The sequence below is a fragment of the Petaurus breviceps genome, unplaced genomic scaffold (assembly GCF_028583685.1).
Source record: "Petaurus breviceps papuanus isolate PSGF00001 unplaced genomic scaffold, PetGlider_PUasm1.0 685, whole genome shotgun sequence".
In the NCBI taxonomy this organism is placed as follows: domain Eukaryota; kingdom Metazoa; phylum Chordata; class Mammalia; order Diprotodontia; family Petauridae; genus Petaurus; species Petaurus breviceps.
Window position 1 is genome coordinate 4299306 of NW_027186455.1, and position 22296 is coordinate 4321601.

A 22296-nucleotide genomic window follows, 5' to 3' on the forward strand; every position below is an offset into this window, starting at 1 on the left:
GGTGGTGATTTTTCTTTCCACTGATACTGTTGTATTACAGTCCTAGATAATTGTTTTACTGGCTCTGATTACTTCACTTTGTATCAGTTTATCCACATATTTATCATGTATGTTTTTTTAACATATGTTTTTGTTCAATTGTATCTGACTGTGACCCCATTTGGGGTTTTCTTGGCAAAGATACTGGAGTGGTTTGCATTTCCTTCTCCAGCTCATTTGACATATGAGGAACTGTGGCTAAGAGGGTTAAGTGACTTGCTCAGGGTCACACAGCTATCTGAGCTCAAATCTGAATTCAGTTATTTCTGACAAACTCTATCCATTATGTAGCTGTAATAAATTTGTTTGGCCATTTCTGAACTGATGGGCAACTACTTTGTTTCCAGTTCTTTGCTGCCACAAAGTGCTGCTATAAATATTTTGGTGTGTATGGAAAGGTTTAACTTTAACTGTCAAGTCAATTTCCTTCTTCTGAGAACATTCACTCAGAATTGTAGTGCATCATTATATAATGAAGTACCTTGCATTCAAGTGGTGGATCATCAAATAGAGAAATGACAGGACTCCCACTACAGCTTCATACTTAACCTCTATAGAAGTAGCTAAAGTTAGGGCAGTAGGTTAAGCTCTCCTCTCACCAAACTTAAATTGGGATGACTTTATGCAAAATACCAAGTGAAATAGTTTTCTTCAAGGGAATCTTTTGGTATCACTTGGTAGTAGACCACTAACACCAAATTCTCTCTGAATCTAACCCAATTATCGGTTATCTCAGCATTTTTGCAGGCTTTCCAATTTTGTAGGTTATTCTGAAATGCAGGAGGTAGAATTTCACATTTAGTACTTAACGCTTTTAAGATTTGCTATCCTAAGGGCGTATTAAGCCACTGACTCCAGATTTACCGCTACTTGCCCTGCCCCTGGTTGTGAGGGAATAATTTTTTTTTCTTAACTTGGAGGGCAAAATAAATGTGAGCTCTTACCTCAAAACTCAGTATAACTTTTTTGAAGGATTCATTTCCGGAACAGGACAAGTCTCAGGGGTCCCATGGCGACATCCCTCCCAGCTGCTTAGCACTGTGCCTGGAACATATTAGGTGCTTAATAAATTTTAATTGAATTGAACTGGGATAGTCTAGCTCAGTTGCTGCAAAGGAAAGTTATCAGAGCTTCCACCCAGTACCTGGCACAGAGCTCCTTAAGTCTCAGGCTAAGGGGCGGAGCCTGCGCAGAAGCCCCACCCCGAGACTCACCTTAGCCCGAGAGCCAGATGACTCACCTGCCCTCCCCTCCCATCCCCCTCTCCAAGCTCTTCCAGGGATTATTTTCTCTCCCCTTTCTCCTTTAAATCTCTTCCTCTCGTCTTCCCTATTCCAGGGGACTTTTCCACCCTGGGGCTGCGGTTCGGGGCTTGGGGAATTTATCTCAGGGGAGCACCCCACCGACTCGCTCGGGCCTGCCAAAGAAACGAGTATAGTTCTCTGGCTCCCAGGGAAAAGTCAGGGAGAGTGCGCGCGGCGAGAATGGCCGGGAGCGGCCGCGGGGGGAGGAGTCGGGAAGAGCAGCGAGGCGGGGCGGCCGCGGAGGGCGGTGCCGGGAAGAGCCTGGCGCGGGGCGGGGGGCCGGTGAGGGGCCGAGGGGCGGAGGCGCGGGCCACGGCCCATTTCCTCCTCGGGAGTCGGGACGGGAGACAAAGCGGCGGCGGCGGCTGCGGCGTTTGGCGTAGGGGCCTTTGGGATCCTCCTCCTCTTCCTCCTGCGCTCGCACCTCTCTCATCGCAGGTAACTCCCGGCGCTCCTTCGACTCCAGGCCGGGGTCCCCCCGACTGATCCCCCTCCCCTCCCCCGCCATGACCTCCCGGGCGCCCCACCCCGGCCCGCGCCCCTCCCGCGGCTTCTCCTGAACTTTCCGAGACGCGCCGGGCGGCGCCCCTCCGGTCCCGAGCAGTGCGGGGCCTCGTCGGCCGCGCGCCCCCTGCCCCGCCACGCCCCGGGGGGCTGTGAGGCCCGGGGAGCGGGGGAGGGGCGGGGAGAGGGTCCGGGGCCGGCCCAGCTGGGCACTTTGGTGGGCAAGTTTGGCGCACTCTCTTCCGGGCTGCGGGATGGGCCAGCGGGCTCCGCGGCGCTTCCCCCGCGCGGTCCAAGTTTCCCGAACTAACTTTGTCAAGTTGTTGGGAGCCGCGGAGCCCCCTTTTAAGCCCCTGCTCTGCACCCCTGCCGGGGGCGGAGGGGGGAGGGCGCGCTGGTCCGGGCATCTAGTCCAGTCACTTCCCTTTTGAATAATTCCCATTTTATTCCCGGGGCGGGGCGGCGGTCAGTTTGCATTGATTAGATTACTTTCCAAAGAGTTGGATTGTTCTAATTTTTTTTTTTTGGTGGTTTTTCTTTCTTCTCACCCTTCCCTTCCTTGCTCTGTCCCCCACCCCGAAATATCTCCAATCCCGGTGGTGGAACTCAGATTCCACTTCCCCTTGCTATTTCACCAGTGAAAGTGATTAATGAAATAAAAAAAAAAAAAGACTTCTGGCCCTCTTTAAAATTTGAGAGCCTGATCCATTCATTTTTTTTTTTTAATTAGGTAGACTGGTAAATAAAATGTACCACACCCATATAAACTCTAACTTGGATTGTAAAAGTATTCCCAACTTTTAATGCTAATTAATGGGGCATAGTTTAATTCTTTAAAAAAAAAATAATCTTAGTGTGGATAATTGATGATTTTGTAGCTGGATGATTAAAGTTTGCCTGCAGTCTTTCAGACAAAAATGAGTTTCCTTAAGCTAAATGCCGATATGAACTGTTGTACGCAATTTTGTAACTGTTCCTGCCCCTCTCCCCCACTAGATTTTCTGTCTTGTGGCTAAATAACATGAGTTGAAAACTTTTGTCGAAATGATCACATCCTTAGAGCTCCTTGATAGGGAAGCATTTTTGAATGGTTGGGGGGGAGGAATAGGAATTCCATTTTGCTTTTAATACAGTATTGATTTAAAAAAATCTGTCCATACAGGTTTGCCTCATTTTAAGAAAATTCCATATTAAAAAGTATATAAAATGTAAGTTATTTAAATAGTAAATATTGAGCACCTATTATGTGCCAGTAATAATAATAATACTTATATATTGTTTTAGGTTTTCCAAAGTGCTTTCTTCACAATCCTGTGTATTAGAAAGTGGGGGTGAATTATTCCCATTTTACAGATGAGGAAAAGTTGCTTGTGTCTGAAAAGTGAAAGCCTAGGTCATCTGTCTCGAAAGTCCAATGTGCCATCTACTGTGCCATGCTGCCCAGCATGCTATTGGGGATGCAAAAGAAATATAAAACTTTTTTTTTTTTTCATCCTTGCCCTTGGAGATAGTGCTGTTATTGCCTCTGGACTAGTCTAAAACCTGATCAAATCACTTGCTGTTCAGAAACTTGCAATGTCTATTCAATAACTACAGAATGAAGGAAAAATTCCCTAGGCTGACACTCGAGTTCTTCATAATAGGACATAACTTTTCAGCCTTTTCTTTTTATGGTCCACTTGTACCATCTATTCCAACCATGTGGAGTCCTGGTTATTCACAGTTTAGAGGTGTGGTGTATTTGAAAGAGGGCCTTAACAGAGAACCTGGGTTCAAGTTCTGGCGATACTTAGCCTTATGATGGCATGCGTTCCTTAGTCTTGGTGAAACTCACTTTTCTCATCTTTAAAATGGGAATAATTGCAATAACTAGTTTACCTGGTTATTCTGAGGAAAGTTCTTAGTAAACCTTAAAGCTCATTTTCAAAGTGTGAACTACACCCTTGATGCCATTTTTAGTTTGGATACAGCCCTTCTCTCTGTGCAGAGTGCCCTTTTTTCCCCTCTTTATGACTGATGAAATTCTCCCCATCTTCCAAGAGGCAACTTAAATGTTGACATTTACGTGAAGTCTTCTTACTTGAATTGGAAGTAATACCGGAAATGCCAGAGTACTTTACTCCACTTGGCATTTTTTTTAATAATAATAATTTGTGTACTTGTCTTATCTCCCATATATTTTGTCTCTGCCACATCACTTTGCATGTAGGCATTCTATAAATATTTTAATGAAAAAATATAAAATCTGTAAAAATAATGATATTTTTGCTCCTGTTGCTGTCCTTGACTGGACATGTGAGATAGGTTTATTATCTGATGGATAAAGTTTTTAGAAATTGTTTATATTAAACATGAAAACTTTTTTATGAATTTTACAAACGCTGCTAGTAAGAAAGGTTCTGAGGCGGGATTTGAATTGGGGACTTGCTGACTCCTCATTCAGTGCACTCACCAGCTGCTTAGGTGCTTTGTGGACATCCTTTTCCTTGTTTAGCATCACTATCACTATTTTTCCTTAGAACTACCGTGTTTCCCCGATAATAAGACCTATCCCAAAAATAAGCCCTCCCCCGAAAATAAGCCCTATTGAGATTGCTACTGTAGTGAAGGTGATCCCCTGAGCTACACGCTACATTACGGTACCCTCTTTATGCACCGTCCCCCCCCCCCCAAAAACGCACGCCGCGCTCCGAGCTGCATCCAATCAGAGCTATAGCAGTGAGCGTGTCATCCTGTTCTTCCCCAGTGATTTGCTTATTGAATAAAGGTATATTTTTTTGTTCACATTTACCTGTTTATTAAAATTGCTGTCAATGTTCATTAAAATAAGCCCTCCCCTGAAAATAAGCCCTCTGGTGTTTTTCTGTCCAAAAAAATTAATAAGACAGTGTCTTATTATCGGGGAAACACGGTAATAGGACTAGTTTAGCAGAAACAGATTGGTATTTGCATTGGTTGTTCCTGACTGAAAACTTTGGAACTCAGATAGGGAGTCTGAATGCTGTGTTTTGTTTTATAAGATTATACAATTGATTAAAACATATCTACTCATACTTTTATTTTTAGGTGTGATGAATAAGCTCCAGTTTGTTCCCCTTAGTACTGTCTTAGCCTTTGGACCATACAGAATGCTTGCTGGGATACATTTAGGTCCTCAGTATGTATTCATAGGATCATGAATTTAGAGCTGTGAGGGGATCTTCAAGACTGTTGAGTCCAATCTTCATTTTACAATTGAGGAAATAGGCCCAGAGAAAGGGACAAGTAGTGACAGAGCTAAGAAGCTCTGAGAAAGTCTAGAGCTCTTTTCTACAGCACCACTTTATAAAGCAAAACCAATGAACAGCTTGAACATTTAAGACTCTTTATGTAGTCTGTTAATTCAGAAATCTGGTACGGATTTGACTTTATTACCTTTAGTACCTTTATTGACTTATGTTCAGATATTTTAATTTCTGTTCACAAACACCCAATAACACTATAAATTATAAACAGGTTGTTTACCTAAACTAGTTGCAGAAATGCTTTGTTTTCTTTTGTAAAAAGTTCTCTAAAACGGAAATATTTAATTCAACATGTATTTATTAAATAGCTCTTATCTGCAGAAACCTGTGCCAGATTATGGGGAAGATAACAATGATTAAAATAAGATGGGTTACTACTTTATTGGACCTTAACATCTACTAGGAGCATATAAGCAATATATAAATAATGAAAAAATAAAGTAGAATATGACATATAAGTGATAGAAAGGACTGGAAAAGGACTTCATGGAGGAAGTAGCATGGATCAATTTAATCTTTAATATTTAAAGAGGGAATGATACTTGAGTACTTAAAATTAGGGGAAAGGAAAAGAGGAGGAAAGGAATAATGAACATATATGAAATGTTTTTGTGCTTTCAGTGTTAGTTGGCAACTGTTATCTGAACTACTGACACTCAGAAAAGAAAAAAGAGATACTTGGTCACAAATAAAGAATTAGCATGCTTTAAAATATTTTTGTCAATTTGAGATTAATTTTAATATAAGAGATGTTAAATGTTATAAGTTCTATAGTAATAAATTCTTCTATTTATATAGTGCTTTATAAATTTCAAAGGACTTGAACATGTATTCTTTTTTTTAACCCTTAAAACAGCTGTGTATTGGAGGTGTAGAGCAGGTACTGTTGTCCCTTTCCTATAGCTTAAAAAAGTTAGAACATGACAGGGAGCCTGGTTTCTGGTCCTTGTTCTTTAGCTAATTATATAACTTTGTGACTTTTGGCATGGCAGACTTGGTTCATCAGTTTCCATGCCTATAAAATGAGAAGATTGTATAAATTGATCTCTAATGCTTTCTCTGGGTCTAAAAGTCTAGTCTGTGGCTCAGCCAAGGTCATCTGGTAGTTCTTAATATAGCTAGGTACAGGCCCTTGACTCCCAGATCTTCTTTTTTTTCTCGTCACATAAAATTAGAAAGAAAGTCAACTCAATCGTAAACCTCATGTTGTGTGGTAGTGGAGTGTGGGTAACCAGGTTACTAGTTTAATGTATAAGCTTGATATATAATACTGATAAAGGTGCACCCTCACTAGTGTGTGTTAGTGACAGTGGTTGTAGGATCTGATGTGTAGCTTAACTGTCTGGTATAACCAAGACTTTTACTTTAAAGATCTACCTACACCTGTAATTATTTGAGGACATAACAGGTGAAATGACAAAGGAATGAACATAAGGCAGGATTTAAAGGTGTATTACATATAGGAACACACACACACACACACACACACACACACTCTACACACTCCCAAAAGTCTTAGTGCCTTTAATAGTGCTTCACTAACTGAAAAGGGCTATCCTTAAGTCTCCTGTGGCATTCTGTCTCCCAACTTTGTCAACTGAGAACTTTGCCTCACAATCCATGAAAAAAAAATCAAGCCAATTATGTACTCATGGAGTTAGCTCCCCTCTCCTTGATTTCACTTCATTCAGATGTCTTACTCTACTAGCTCCTTGTTCAGTTTAAGACTCACATGAAGAAATGGGCCTTCTCTAGGCCAAGGCAAATGGCTTTACATGCACCTTTCATCCCATTTCATCTCATATTATCCAGTAAATTGCCTCCTCTCCATTAATCTTTAATGCCTCATTGTCTTCTGGTTATTGATTGTTGCCTACAAACAAGCCTATTTCTCAAAACTTTCCCTTGGTCTGAGCATCCCTGCTAGCTATTGGCCTGTATCTCACCTCCCCTTTTTAACTAAATTTCAGAAAGCCATTTACACTTAGTGCTTTCACTTTTTCTCCTTTCACTTGATTCTAAACTGCAATATGATGTCCAACCTCATCATTTCAATGGAAACTTTTTTCTCTGAAGTTACTCTTATTCTCTTAATAGTTAAGTCTAATGACTTTCCCCCGTTATTATTCTTGGTATGTCTTCAGCCTTTGACACTTGTTAATCACCCTCTTTTCCTTGATCCTTTCTAGGCTTTTAATGCAGTGTTCTTTCCTGTTTTGTATGCCTTCCTACCTATCTGATTGCTCCTTCTCAGTCTCTTTTGCTAGATCTTCCATGTCGATGCTACTAACTTTGGGTGTCTCTTAAGGGTCTGTCCAGAATAGCTAGGTATATACAGCTAGCCCTGGAATCATGAAGATCCGAGTTCAAATTCAGCTTTAGATAGTAGCTATATGATCCTGGGCAGTCACTTAACCTCTACTTTGGTTCCCTCAAGTGTAAAATGGGGATAATAATAGTATCTTCTTGAAAGGGTTGTTATGAAGATCAGGTGAGATAGTATTTGTAACTTGTTATTAGATTCCCTTGCACTTAGTAGATAAATACATGCCTGCTCCCCTTCTTCTCCCTCTATCTCAGTTGGTGATTTCATTAGCTCCTATGAGTTCAGTTGTTTATTTTTTTTAAGTTAATTTATTCACTTCTATAAGTTTTACATTTTTGTCATTTCCCTCTTCTCCCCTCTCCCCAAGATGGCATACAATCTGATATAGGTTCTACATATACGTTTCTATTAAACATTTTCAGATTAGTCATATTGTGTAGAAGAATTAGAACAAATGGCAGGAACCATGAGAAAGAAAAAACAAAACAAAAAAAGAAAATAGTCTGCTTCGCTCTGCGTTCAAACTCCATAGTTCTCTCTCTTTTTTTTTATCAAATGCTTTATTAACTTTTAGCTACATCATTCGTGTCCACAAGATTTTGAGTTACAAATTTTCTCCCCATTTTTTTCCCTACTCATCGCCCCAAAATATTGATCCCACTGGCTATCCCCTCCTCCAATCTGCTCTCTCCCATATCTTCTCCCATATCCCCTCCAACTTTCTAGTAGGGCACGGGGGATCTCTATGCCCCAGTGCCTATATATGTCCCAGTTACATGTAAAATATTAATAATAATAATATATATATATTTAAACATTTGATTTTAAAACTTTGAATTCCAGATTCATTCCCTTCCTCCCTTGTAACCCACCCTTACTGGAAAGATAAGCAATTCAGTATAGGTTGTACATGTGTAGCTTTGCAAAACATTTCCATAGTGTGAAAGACTGACTATATTTCCCTCCATCCTATCCCACCCCCCACTTATTCTATTCTCTATTTTGATCCTGTCCCTTTTCAAAAGTGGGTGCTTCAGCCTGCCCCCCCTCTCATCCCCTTCCCCTCGACTCTCTTGTAGGGTGAGATACCCTATTTAGTGTGTATGTCATTCCCTCCCTGAGCCAAATTCAATAAGAATAAGGTTAACCCATTCCCATTTGCCTTCCTGTTCTTCCCCTCCATTGTAACCATTTTTCCTTGCCTCTTCTATATGAGATAGTTTACCCCATTCTGTCTCTCCCCATCTGTAAATCTTTAAATTCAATTACTATTACACCATCTCCTCTCATTATATTCCTCTCTCACTTCTTAATTTCACCTTTTAAGTATCATCCTTTTCTATTAAATTGGTCCTGTGCCCTCTATCTATGTATACCTGCAAACCTATATACACATTCACATATGTATTCATATACACATATATCCATCTATATAGACATGTATGTATGTATGTATATGTACACATTTCTATTCCCTTCAACTATTCTCATACTGAGAAAAGTTTCATAAGTTACAATGACTGTTTTTCCATGTAGGGATATAAATAGTTCAACTTTGATAAGTTCCTTATGATTTCTTTTCCCTGTTTACCTTCTCATGCTTCTTGTATCTGAATGTCACATTTTCTATTCAACTCTGGTTTTTTCATCAAGAATGCTTGAAAGTCCTCTATTCCACTGAATGACCATATTTTACCCTGAAACATGATACTCAGTTTTGCTGGGTAGGTGATTCTTGGCTTTAATCCCAGCCCCTTTGACCTCCGGAATATCGTATTCCAAGCCCTTCGATCTCTCAGTGTAGAAGCTGCCAGATCCTGGGTTATCCTGATTGTATTTCCACAATATTCAACTTGTTTCTTGCTGGCTGCTTGTAATATTCTCTCCTTGATCTGGGAATTTTGGAACCTGGCTATAATGTTCCTAGGAGTTTTCTTTTGGGGATCTATTTCAGGAGGTGATCAGTGGATTCTTTCAACCTCTATTTTGCCCTCTGTTCAAAAACATCAGGGCAGTTTTCCTTGAGAATTTCTTTGAGGATGATTTCTAGGTTCTTTTTTTGATCCTGGCTTTCAGGTAGTGCAATAATTTTTAAATTATCTCTCCTGGATCTATTTTCCAGGTGAGTGTTTTTCCCATGAGATATTTCACATTGCCTTCTATTTTTTCATTTGTTTGGATCTGTTTAATAGTATCTTGAGTTCTTTTTTTTTTTTTTTTGCCTTTTTGGAGGGCAGTTGGGATTAAGTAACTTGTCCAGGGTTACACGGCTAGTTTTTTGTGTGGGTGTTAAGTGTCTGAAGCTGGAACTCAGGTCCTCCTGACCCCAGGGCTGGGGCTTTACTCACTGCGCCACCTAGCCGCCCAGTATCTTGATTTCTCATAAAGTCACTAGCTTCCATTTGCTCTAATCTAATTCTGAAGGAATGTTTCTCTTCAGTGAGGTTTTGAGATTCTTTTTTCACCTGGCAAATTCGACTTTTTAAGGCATTTTTCTCCTCATTGCCTTTTTGAGTCTCTTGCCATTTGAGTTAGTGTATTTTTTAAGGTGTAATTTTCTTCAGTCAGGTTGTTGACTCTCATTTCATAATTTTCTTGCATTGTTCTCATTTGTCTTCCCAATTTTTCCTCCACTTCTCTTATTTGGTTTTCAGAATCTTTCTTAAGGTCCTCTATGGCCTGTAACCAGCTCATATTTTTCTTGGAAGCTTTTGGTGCAGTTCTGACTTCTTGTCTTCCTCCTGTTCCATGCTTTGATACTTTTTGTCCCCAAAATAGGAGTGTAAAGTTGGGTTGCTCTGTTTACTTTGCTTCCCTCGTTTGCTCATGTTGCCACTCAATTACTTGACTTTTGGGCTTTTTGCCACAGTAGGACTTTGCCACCAGACAGGGGAGCTTCATCCCAATCGCTGGGGTTTCTCAGCTGCCAAAGGTATTATATTAGTTGGGTGCCCTCTCTGAAGCTTCCACATGCTCTGGCAAGCTGGTCGCACACACCAGGACCTCCACCCAGGACAGCGATCCATATCCAAGCAGGTTAAAGCAAGAGCAATTGCCCCTCAGATTGGTTGCTTGGTCCCCCTACAATTTGCAGGCCAGGCGCTGAAGCTGCAGGGCTAGTGCACCTCAGCTGCTTCTTCCCCCTGGGGCAAAGGCTGACTGCACTCCTGAACTACTGGATCCCAAAGTCCATACTGCACTGAAGTCTCACTTTGTCCTTAGCATCTATGTGTTGATAATTCTGGAAACCGCCACAGCTGCTGGTGATCTGAAGTCCCTCTGGCCAGCAGCTGGTTGTGGCTGCCCTGAGGCTAAAACCTCTGGTTGGGGGGGGGGGGGCGGGGTCGGGTCCCAGAGCACTGTGCTGGCCACTTCGTGCCAGCTTGCTGGTCTGTCTTCAGTGGGAAGTTAGCTTCTCTCTGTCATTTTGTGAGTTCTGTAGCTCCAAAGTTTGTTTAGAGTCATTTTTTACATGAATTAGAGGAGGTGGAAGCCGGAGCCTGGGAAGTCCTGTTTCTGCTCTGCCATCTTGACTCTGCCCCCCATCTTTCTCTGGATGTGGATGGCGTTTTCCATGATGAGTCCTTTGGAATTGTTTTAGGTCCTTGCATTGCTGAAAAGGGCTAAGTCTATCAAAATCAGCCACCAAACACTGTGGGTGTTACTGTGTACAATGTTCTCCTGGCTCTACTCACTTCTCTCAGCATCAGTTCACATAAGTCTTTACAGGTTTTTCTGAAGTCAGCCTATTCATCATTTCTTACAGCACAATAGTATTCCATTACATTCATATACCTCAACTTGTTCAGCCATTCCCTAATTTGGCCATCCTCTCAGTTTCCAGTTCTTGGCCAACACAAAAATAGCTGCTATAAATATTTTTGTACATGTGGGTCCCTTTCCCGTTTTTATGATATCTTTGCAATATAGCCCTAGAAATGGTATTGCTGGGTCAAAGGGCATGCACATTTTTATAACCATTTGGGCATAGTTCCAAATTGTTCTCCAGAATGGTTGTATTGGTTCACAACTCCAACAATTAATTAGTGTTCCAATTTTCCCACATTTTCTCCAACATATATCATTTTCCTGTTTCGTTATTTAGCCAATCTGATAGGTGTAATGTGGTACCACAGAGTTGTTTTGATTTGCATTTTTCTGATCAATAGTGATTTAGAACATTTTTTCGTATGACTGTTAGATAGCTTTAATTTCTTCCTCTGAAAACTGCCGTTTGTATTTCTCTGACCATTTATCATTTGGGGAATGTCTTGTGTTCTTTTAAGTTTGACTCAGTTCTCTATATATTTTAGAAATGAGACCTTTATCAGAGATACTGGTTGTAAAAATTCTTTTCTTTGTAATTGAATCTATACAAGTCTTTCTATGCACTTTTCCATGTACTTTTTCTATGCACTTATGCTTTATTTCTCCCTGTGTACTCTACAATGCAGTGATACTGTTTTTTTTCCTCTTTCTGGAACTTGACACCCAGTCTCTCCATTCCTTGCCCCCTCATTGACTGTCCCTCATTCCTGGAATTCTCTTCCTCATCTCTGCCTCAGGGCTTCCTTTAATACACTTGTCAGATCCCTTCTGCTGGAGGGGTTTCTTGTCCATCTCCTCCCCATGACTTCTTTCAGACTTTCTCTTCCATTTACACTATATGTCTTCTTTGTACCTAATTATTTGTATATTATCTCCTCCATTAGAATGTGAGCTCCTCATAGGCTGGGGTTATATTTTCGTCTTTTTTGTATCCCCAGGGCTTAGTATAATCTCCAAGCCCAAAAGAAGAGCTTAATAAAGGCTTGTTGACTGACTGATATCTTATTTTTTGGTTGTCCTTTCCTTCTCTACTATAAAGGAACGAAATGCAACCATTACCCAGTCTTTCCTACTCTTATAGTGTCAGTGAATAAACTAGTGTTTATAAGTATCTACTGTGGGCCAGGCATTGTGTTTCTCCTCCAACTTGAATTCTATCTGGGAAGACAGACAATTTATGCTTAATTCAGTATATACGCAAATACAAGGTAATTTTGGAGGAAGATACTGGCAGCTCATTGCTGTCAGGAAAGACTTTCATACCCGTTGTTTGAATTAAGCTTTGAAGGAAGCTGGGAATTCTGACATGGAGGTGAGGAAAGAGTGCCATTCCAGGCATGGGGGCAGACACAGAGATAAGAGATGGAATGTCATGTGTGAGAGATGACAAGAAGGCCAGTTTGGGTGAACTGAAGAGTGTATGAAAGTGAGTAATGTTGATTAAGCCTTGGAAAACTAGGTTGGGGCCAGGTTGTCAGGGGTTTTAAATGTCAAATAAAGGAATTTGTAGGTGATTCTAGAGAAAAGGTTGAAGCCATTAAATTTCTTGAGCAGGAGCATGATATAACCAAGCCTTTAGTAATATCATTTGGCAGGTGTGTGGAGGATGGATTGGAGGGGGATATACTTAAGGCAGGTAACCCATTAAAGGAGGTTGTTGGGGTTAGTGGTAATTAGGACTGCTCAAGAATGTTAGTTGTGTAAGTGGAGAGAAGGGACCAAATGAAAGTGATAATAGGGATGTAGAATTCATAACACTTGGCATCTGTTTGGATGTGTATGGTGATAGAGAGTGAGGAGTTGGTGATATTTTCAAGGTTGTATGAACCTCAGTCACTGGAAGCATGATGGTGCCCTTAAAAGAAATAGGGAAGAGGGTTGGATTTTAAGGGAAAGCTTATGAGTTCTGTTTTAGATACCTAGTTTGAAATATATAGACTTCATAGTATAATGGAAAGAGCCTTGATTTGGGCTCAGGATTGGAGTTCAAATCCTTTCTTTATCAGTTCAAATCTCATCTCTGCTACTCACTAGAAATACTACCTTGTATAAATCACTTAATTCCTGTGGGCTTCAATTTCCTTATCTATAAAACTGGTGGTGATGTTGGGGTTGTTCTAGATACTCTCTAAGGCTCCTTCCAGCTCTAAATCTGTGCTCCTGAGATCATGATAATTGAATCCAAGGGAACTGATAGGTCAACATGAAAGTGTAGAAAGAGAAGACCTAGGGCAGAGCTTTGTGGTCTGAATAAACCATTTTCTTTTAATTCATGGATATTATTTATGAGGCTACTTTTGAAGTTGTCAGCAAGGACTTCCAGTGAATATATAGAGGTAAATTTTAGGAAGATCATTAACAAGTTGGAAAAATTCAGAGGATGGTGACCCAAAATGGTGAAAGAGGTCTCCATGCCTTTTGAAGAGTGAGTTGAAAGAACTGGAGATACTTGGTCTGGAGAGAAGACTTAAGAGGGGAACAGCGTATTTACTTGAAAGACTTTGGCACAGGGATTAGGCTGGTTTTCTGCTTGGCCCCAGAAGACAACTAGAAATAACAGGTGGAAGATGCGGAGAAGTATCCAAAAGTGGAATGGACTGCCCCTTGAAGTTGTGGGTCTTCTCCTCCAATGAATCTTCAGCTAAAGGCTAAGTTGATGTTTGAACTTTATAGTTCCTACTTGGACTGAATGACTTATAAGGTCCTTTCCCACTCTGAGATGGAATAATAACTCAGTATATAGTACTTAAGATTGCCTTAAATCTTTTTTCAAAAACATTGTTAATACACTATAAACCCTTCTATAGAGTAGGAAACTTCATATCATATTTTTTCAGGATCAATTAATTCATGACATTAAGTGAGATAACATTTGGGAAAGGGTTCCTTGACGCCTTAATGCAAGAAATATGCCATTTGTTTTTAGTCTTAGGTCTTGTAAAATGTGAAGCATGGAGGTCTTCTGTAACCTTGATGTCCTAGAATTGATTTGTGGTCCACTGACAGAACTCTTTGCAGAAGCTTGTGTAGTTCTGATTTCTACTATACCTGACTTGTTCTCTTGTATGTTATTCACTTAACATGAATTCTGAACTCATTCCTAATCTAAAGGCTGAAGTGTGCTGAAAAACTCACTACAAAACAAGTATTTAGCATTACTATTTCTCTTTAGGAACACTTAAATGCTCATTATGTTGTTTCTGTTTTCACAGATTTTTTCACAAATATTGAGACATTCCCCCTTTTGTGCAAATGGCTCCCTAAATCCATTTCTAATGGAGCTTGAAATTAATAGGGCATTTTCTATTTACTTGTTGATATATTGTTATCTATCAAAGGTGTTCAGTTGAGATTTAATATTATTAGAATATTATAGAATATAATAGAATATTCTGTGACTTCCAGTTACTTCTACAATATATAGTAAATACAATTATACTGGACATTGTAGCTGTTATACACCAAGTTCCAATATAATTAATTTTAACAACCCTGCTTATGGATGGTTTGTTTGGGTTTGAGGAGGAGTGGATTTACTAATGGGTAAGTTATTTTCACATCTAGACCAGAAACATTTTTTCAGACTTTAAAGAGTATGAATCTGTGTTAAGGTTTTTATTCTAAAATTTGGAGATAAGAAATTTTATCCAAGATAATGTATAGCTCAAAAATTAAATGTTTTGTCCTTTTATTATAAATACAAGGTCTTGTTTAATGTTAAATGAAAGGTAAATTCTTCAAGATTGCTTCAGAGTAGTATTAGGTTAGTTTTGATTATATGGAAAAAAATCCTTTTATAATAAATATCAATGAACTGCTTAAATTCTATTACTATTCTAGAATGTAGCAAATATTTTACCAAATTGTTGTTTCTAGATCTTGGAAATAGTTTGTTGTGATGATGTTCTTGTCATGATTTAACCTATATGAATTTCAGATCTTGCTGTCTTCTTTGTCCAGAGTAGTTTTGCTATCCTAAAAGTCTGCTACTTTACTATTAAAACAAAATTTGACTGTAGTTTGTGCTTACACTTAAAAGTGCTACTATGGTTGGAACTGTGAAAATACTTTGAATGTGACCTTTTTAAGGTTGGTTTAAAGTAGAAGAAACTACCTCATTTCTGAAGAGAGGAGGCATACATAGTACTCCTGATATTTAAATATTCAAAATGCCAAAATGTAAAAATTTAATTATTTATTATCTCCATTATACTTAAAAGAATGGTAGTATACAATTAGGTAATGAGTGAGAATTGAAAAGGTGAAAATGTTGTTTAATTATTGCTATACTTTTCCTGGAGTTCTCCATTCCTGGGACAGACTAGAATGTATTCCCACAAGTGTTGATGGTCTATTATAGTTATCATTTACATTTGGTTAGGGGGCTGTTGTTAGTTCCTAGAAAAAAGGGACTATTTTTATCTTAGAACCATTTACATTTGTAAATGTTCCTTTCTGGGGGGAGAAAAACTAAGCTGGCTAAATAGAATGCTAGCTTGATCACTAGAGTAGGGATGTTGCCTATTAATCATTGGCCCTTCAAAGTTATGTTAAATATTTGTATTTAAATGTTTGTTGAATCTAGAAAGGAAATTAGAGGCCGCCTTTGAAAGAAATCAAAGTTCAGATGGAATCTTTAGAATGAGTAAAAAGAAGTGTCCCTATGTTTTCTAGGTAACTGAATTTAAGTGTAGTATTTATATGGACTTTAGTACCCATTTCTCCATTCCTCTTCACTCTTTTTCTTTCTGAGACTTAAGCATTTATGTTGATGAAGATTAACATTATCATCCCTCTTAACACGAAGTTCCTCAGTCTGTTGTTGGATATCTTCTATCCCATTTCAGCTCTACATGGGCAAGGTCATTTCTACTTTAGATAATTCATCATTTCAATAGGTTAAAAGGGGGAATCAAGAAAAGTTTGTATGTGTAACTAGAAATATATGTTACATATGGTTTGCCTTAAAAAAAAAAGGTTATACTGAGTTTAATTCCGTTGCAACAGAACTTTGTGTCCCCTTCTGAACTTTTTGTTTTCTCCTTTCAAGTTGGTTATTTTATTGGATTCCCTTATTAGAAGTAATCTTTCCCCACAAGTCTCATTTAAGCTATTTTCTTTGATTTGCCCTGTTCATTTAATAACTTTCTTTTTCTGTTTCTTCTTTTGTATACATGTCATTCACTTTTCCCTATTCTCAAAACCTTGATGTTATTTTTGTCTTCCTTTTTTCTTTGTTTGGTCTTTTTGGAGAGGGGGAGGCAGGGTAATTGGGGTTAAGTGACTTGCCCAAGGTCACACAGCTAGTAAGTGTCAAGTGTCTGAGGAGGATTTGAACTCTTCCTGACTCCAGGGTGAGCTCTACTCACCACCACCTAGCTGCCCCTCTTCTTTTTCATATCTAGTTGCTATGAAAGAAACTAATCAAGACACTGAAAAAAACAGTCCCTGTTACTGCTTCAATAAATATTAGTATATAGAATAAATCCACAAAATAATAATTTCTTTATATTACTAACAAAAACCACAAGGAAAACGTAGAGAAAATGTATTCAGAACAACTTCAAATGCATAAAATATATGAGAGGTAATCTACCAAGACACAGAGAGGATTTATAATATAACATATTACAAAACAGACTTTTCAAAAATAATATTAATGGTTGGGCATTGCTTAATATAATGAGAATTATGACGCTGCCTAAATTAGTCTAGAGATTTAGTGCTGTAGTAAATTACCAAGGGGTTACTTTAGGCAACAATAATAACATTCATTTGGAAGCAGAATAGGTCAAGATATGAAAACAAAAAAAAAATTGAGAGCCTAGTATTATAAGACATCGAATTATATTGTAAAGCAGTAATTATCGAGCTTATTTGATGCTGCTTAAATAGAAAAGTAGATTAAAGACTTGATAATCATGAAACTTGAAACAAATGGATGAAGCCACTCAGTGTTTGTTAAACCTGAGAATTTAAATTATTGGGGAGGAATGCCTTATTTTACAATAATTCCCATGGAAACTAGAAAGCATTTTGGTAGAAAATAGGTTTAGAACAACATCATAAACCATGGAAAACAATTTCCAAAGGGAAAAACCACAATTCCCAGTTAATGAGCATCTACTTTGTTTCCAAGTCTTGGCTCTCACATAAGTGCTGCTTGTTGTAAGTAGTTGGTGTATATGGGGAATTTCTTCTCCTCCTTACCTCTCAGGGGTACAGGCATAGTAGTGGAATCTTTAAGTCATGAGGTGTGGATGAGCCAAATGGTTTTCCGGAATGGTTGACTTACTGATTCATAGCTCCACCAGTGATGCACTACTGTGTCTGTCTTCTCACAACGTCCCAAACAATTATTACCAACTTTTGTCATCTTCGCCAATTTGCCAAGTTTAAGATAAATCTTCAAGATTGTTTTGATTTGCATTTCTCTTATCAGTGATTGGGAGTGTTCTGTCATATATTTTATTATTTGTGGTTCTTTTGAGAACTGAGTCATGGTGATATTTGACCACTGATTGGATAAGTGTAAGGAAGGAGTAAAGGTTGCAAGCCTATGTGTCAGGAAATATAACGGTGCCCAGCAGTAAAAGAAAAGTTGGGAAGAGGAGAGGACTAGGAAAAGAAGAGCAATAAAAGGTTCTGTTGTGGATTTTAATTTGAGATGCCCTAAAACCAAACTGTGTGAGAGATATCCAGAAGGTAGTTGGGATATGTGGGACTGGAACTCAAGGCTGGATATACAGATATGGGAATCACCTGCATAAAGATGATTCTTGGACCCACAGGAAGTCCTTAAGTAACACAATTAAGAAAGAAATGAGAAGTGGGCCCAGGACCAACTTCAGGTGCAGATAGATATAATAGTACAGGGGTGGGGAACCTTTGACTTCAAGGCCGCAAGTTTAAATAGTTAAATAGTGCTTCACATTTACATGAACCTTTTAAGGTTTGAAAAGCACTTTATGTCCAATTCTTAGATTTCCCTTTGAGGTAGGTGAGTGAAGAAACGGAGGCGTAAAGACCTTTCCCATTTTCCCTCCTGCCTCTCTTCTCACTGTTGGTGCTGTCCTTTTGAGATAATCTTCTATTTACCCTGGAACCATTTACATTACATGGAAGAACCATGTTTTTGGTTTTCTTTGTATCCACAGCACTTAGGATATATAGTAAGCACTTAATATATGCTTGTTGACTCATTGACTGACCCAGGGTTAGTGAATGTGACCCGGATAAAGATCCAGAAAGGGAAACTGAGAAGGAGCAGTGGCAATGTGTGAGGAGGGGATGGCAACAGGAACTGGGACAGGGATGACAATGTCATGAAAAGCTAGGGGAGTTATTTTCAAGGAAGACCTTCATTAACTGTCTAAAGCTGTGGAAGTCAAGTAGGATGAGTGGGGACTGAGAAAGAGGCCATTAAATCTGGCATTTAAGACACTGATGTTTTTGAAAAGAGCAACATCATTTGAAGGATAAGGTCTCTTTGGGTTCTTTGTCTATCATAGAGTATGAAAAGGGTTTAAAGAACTTAATTTTAAAATATGCACCCATAAAAACAAAAGGCCTTGCCTTAATCTAAGTCATACCCTCTGATTTATGATTACATTCAGCCCTCCTGGCATAACTAGGTAATTTTTTAAAGCCTTCACTATTTCTAGTCAAACTGACTCCATAGCCTAATAGGGTTATTATCCAACCGTAATTAATGAGTAATAGTAATCAAAGGATTCTCTAGGAGGAGGAGTCATACAGAAGTCTATTTCTGCCTTACCTACATAAATAAAACAAGACAAGTATAAGTGGCCAGGGGACAGAGATCAAGGAGTTCCACTGGCAGTTTTTATGTTGGAAGAAAAGGATTGTAGAAGAAAAAAGGAAAATGGGGGAAAAGCATAATTTCATATCAAAGGATCTGATTATGGCAAAGTATCTCAATTCATGCATCAAACTATACCCCTTCCTAAACACATTAAACATTAATTTACAAAGGAATAGTCATATCATTCTTAAAATGTCTGCACTAAAACTATTATATCTCTACTATGCTACTAAATTTTTTTTTTAAATCAAGGTTCAGTTAATGCAGTGTTAATATTGTTCATTTAAATGTGCATCAGGAAATTTAGAAATTAAAGTTCTCAGAGCAATGTTAACTGCCACATTGTACATTATACACTATTTTGGAGCATTCTGAGCTATCATGAATGCTAGATTATATGAACATTAAATGGCATTAACACAGCTGTGGATTCATCCATGAATCTAACTGCCAAAAACACAACTTAAATATTTTAAAGTATATAAATATGTATATATACATATGTCTTAGATGTCTCACTTTTGATCAGATCCTTTGTAGTTCCCCAAACATGCCATTTTTTCAAATTCAGATCTCCAGGGACAAAAAAATGCCCTCCCCTCTCCCCCAAGTGTGGTTGACCTTATTAACCAAAGCTACTATTTTCTCCCCTATCCCCTAATACCTAGAGATTTGAATTAATGTCTTATGTTCCAACCTTCAAATATTGATCAAAACTAATTTCAGGATAATAAACTTTCCACCTATTCAGGTATTTTCCTAGCTTATGCAAATGTAAGGCATTTACATAGACTATGGTAAATGATCTCCTAAGTGGTTCAACTGATAAGGTAGATTTTGTTATTATTGGTACTGGGACCTGCTATGTTAAGAGAGAAAAGGAGATGGTTACATTTTAAAAACTTTAAATGAGACTTTTGCTTTCTCCTGTTTTCAATCTCTCCTCCTTCCTTGTTTCTTTTTGAGGGACAGCAGATGGAACAGAAATGCTGGAAATGGTTAACATCTGAAAAATGTGTTGGTTACTGAAAGTACTAAACAACAGACAGAAAATGGCCTGGAAAGGAGTATTTTCTGCTAGCAGGGTACCATAGTTTAGTGAATGGAAACAATGTTGGATTTAGAGTTAAAGGGCCTGGGTTCAAATTGGAGCTCTACTGGGTTACAATCTCTCTGGGTCAGTGTCTCATCTATAAGATAAGAGGGAGGTCAGATCCCTTCCAGCTCCCTGTCTTTGATCTTATGAAATAAAAGACTTGGCTGTTTCTATGAGATGAAATCACCTTCCCTTTTCATGTGGTGGGGAGAAAGGAAGTTATGTACAATTGTTTTTATTGCCTTCACTCTTGTCTTCTATTTTCTCAGCACAGGACCTAGCACAAGGTAAGACAGTAGGGGAAAATAGGCTATATAGTCAAAGAACCTAGGGTCATATCCTAGCTTTACCATTTGCTACATGTTTGACCTTAAGAACCTGTATCAGCAAGCACCCCAGCCTCCCCAGGGTGACTGCCAACACAGGTTCTTAGATCTGCTTTGTTAAAGGAAAGCAACTCAAAATGGGTTAACAAGCTTTCTTTAATCAGTCAAATATGTGTTTACCTAGTTCAGAGGAAAAAGGTCAGCACCTCGAACTTCAGAGTATACAGACAGAATTATCAAGACAGAGAAACAGATCAAGTAGACAGGTTTCCAAACTGTCCAACCATTACATCCATACCAAATCAACATCTGGGTTTTTCAAAGATGGGGGGCTCTCAACAACGGCTTCTCAGAGTCTCATCTGATCAAATCACAGAACACTTCTCAAAGTGAGCCCCAAAACAAAGCCTCAAATCAGGCTTTATATAGCCTTCTCCTGGCTCAGAGAATGTAATAATCTTCTGGACCCACTGGCCAATCAAAAAGTATCTACTGAAAAATAAGCCTCCCACCCCAGGCTCCAGGTACACTTTAGCCTAGGGGCAGGGAAGATCTTAAAAATTTAATTACAGAACCATTCAACACTCTGGAACCTAAGCGTCTTTATCTGTTGAATGAAGGTATTGAAAAGACTTCTAAGATCCCTACCAGTTCTAGATCTATGTTCCTAGAATGCCTGTTAATTTGGAATGACTATACCGATATTCTGGTACATGAGTGTAAGGGAGTGCTGTAAGAAATGATGAATATGATGAATACAGAGAAGCGTAGATAGCCAAAAAAACATTATACATGATTACTACAGATGCTGTGAATGGAAAGACTAACAGCCACAGTGAAGTCAAAAGTGAGTGCTGCAAAATGACAAACAAGCATGGCCCCCAAGAAGAGATGTAAGATACTCCCATTCCTTTGTCAGAGGTGGGAGGACTACAGTGTGGTATATTGCATATATTTTCAGACTTTTTCAATGCACTGTTCAATTTTGCTGTCTTTTTTGTTTATTTTTCTCTTAAAATATTATGTTATATGGGATAGTTCTATGGGAGGAAGATGGATTTTAGGAGGAATTCTGGTGGGGTAAAAAACCATAAACATATTAAGGAAAATTTACTTTAAAAAGTAAATACAGCTTAGAGAATATAGAATTCCTTGGATATACCAAACTCTCAGTAGAGGCAGGTTGTTGAATGAATAAATGGAGAATGGTTATCAGTTGTTGGAGTACTGGGGGATAATGTTTTTTACACAAGCATGGGAATTGTACTGGAGAAGACTTTTGAGAATTCCTTGAACATCAAGGAGATCAAATCAATCAATACTTAAAAGAAATTAATTCAGACTATTCACTGAAAGGAGAAACACCAGATTTGAAGCTTATACACTTTGGTCCCATAATGAGAAAACAGGACTTGTTGAAAAAGACCCTGATGTTGGGAAAAATTGAAGGCAAAGGAGAATGGAAGGGAAGAGGGTGAGATGAATAGATAGCGTCATAGAAGCAAGTAACATGAGGTCAGACAAACTTGAGGAGACAGTGGAGGATAGATGAGCCTACTGTGCTCTATAATCCATGAAACCATGAAGAGTTGGACGTGACTGAACAACAATATACAAGCATGGGACTTTTGGGGTGGCTATTGAATAGAATAAGCCATTCTTGTCATAAGTATAAACTTATGTGGTTTTTTTTTGTTTTTCCACACAATTTACTTTACTATGCTTGTGTAGAAATCTTTGGTCTGTTGCACAAACTGATGTTTA

At 38.8% G+C, this 22296-nt stretch overlaps 1 protein-coding gene across 1 annotated transcript in view; it reads left to right on the forward strand.

The window, feature by feature from the left end:
* The first annotated feature begins 1598 nt into the window (after positions 1-1598).
* CTNNA1 (catenin alpha 1) overlaps positions 1599-22296 on the forward strand; it is a 161714-nt gene continuing 141016 nt past the window's right edge. Inside the window, exon 1 of the mRNA XM_069104313.1 lies at positions 1599-1781. The gene's annotated coding sequence lies outside the window, so the exon portion shown is untranslated. The remainder of the gene's footprint in view (positions 1782-22296) is intronic.